General features: G+C 45.0%; 1 pseudogene; it reads right to left on the reverse strand.

Annotated features, from left to right (window-relative positions):
- LOC101650966 lies at window positions 1-853 on the reverse strand (annotated as a pseudogene).
- Between the last annotated feature and the right edge of the window lie 455 nt (window positions 854-1308).

Raw genomic sequence — 1308 nt, forward strand, 5'->3', positions numbered from 1 at the left:
CTAACAGGACACATGGAGCTATGTGGAGACCCCTGCCAGCGCTGAGACGCCTCTACTGCCACTGGATCCACAAGACTTTCCACCCACTGGCCTGTGGTCTTCCTGTATTTGGCATCATTGAATATGTTTTGTGAGTCTGAAGAGGACTTTATAGATTGGTATCGGACATATAGGCTAATATTGGACTGATTGACTTGATCTGGACTGGGCTGGGATGTTTTCTCAATATTCAATTGCACTTGTGTATAAAGCGCTTTCTTATACACATATGAATGTCTCCGTGGAGTTGTTTCTCTAGTCTACCCAGACTGACACACTCCTGCTTACCATGCTTATCCTCTTCATCTTCTTCATCCTCTCTCCTTCATTCACATCATCTACCTCAGCATCTCAGGGGGTTCCTGGTCCTCCGGGTCATAGAAATCCAGGTAGGTCAGCTGGGGTGGAAGCTTGAGGACACTCTCAGTAATCATTCAGGTTGGTAATCTCAAACTAAACAGATGCAGACTGTTTCAGACATCCTAATGCTTTCAAAGGTTCCAAGATTCGGATATCTTGCAGCTTATTTCCACTGATCTTTAGATGTGTGAGGTTTGGAAGTTTCCCCCACAGACATGTCCAAACCTCCAAAGATTCTATTGTCATTGAGTTAAAGTTTTTTTGACTTTGGTAGTTTGGGGAAATGTGAGACTTAAATCAAGCCTACATTTAGTAAACTGAGGAACTCTAAGTTCATAAATCCAGCTGTTAAACCTTCAATCTTTCCATCATTCAATTTGCAGCTGTCTAGGACAAAGTCTTGAACAGCCACCGGGGTCCAGTTCCCCAGCTGTAGGTGGATCCTTCTCACCATGTTTCCCTCTCCCCCACTCTTCAAATTTAACTTTCCCTGGTGGGGGTAGAGTGGGGAGAGATGTTCTGCCTGCACAGTGAAGGCTTTCAGAAGGGGTCTGCTCCTGACAGGCCAGTAGTGCCCCAGTAGTGCCATCTCAGGCTGCATGGAGCAGATGGGCGGGATCCCTGGAGCCAAGTTACTCATGGGAACAGAGAGAAACCATGGAAGTACAACAGTGTATGTACCTCACTATCTGTTTAACAGCACAATGTGTAACCTGGTGCCATAGTGATTATGCATTGGGCTCTTAACCACATGGTCAGCGATTTGAAACTACTAACCTCTCTGGGAGACAGAGATGAGACTTTCTACTTCTGTAAAGAATAACAGTCTCCAACAAATGTGCATCTGTGCGTGACACGATGTATGTATGGACTGTGATGGGAATTGTATGAGCTCTCAATAAAATAATT

The sequence above is a fragment of the Echinops telfairi genome, unplaced genomic scaffold (genome assembly GCF_000313985.2).
Source record: "Echinops telfairi isolate 266 unplaced genomic scaffold, ASM31398v2 ScPeMD7_7457;HRSCAF=8495, whole genome shotgun sequence".
Classification (NCBI taxonomy): Eukaryota; Metazoa; Chordata; class Mammalia; order Afrosoricida; family Tenrecidae; genus Echinops; species Echinops telfairi.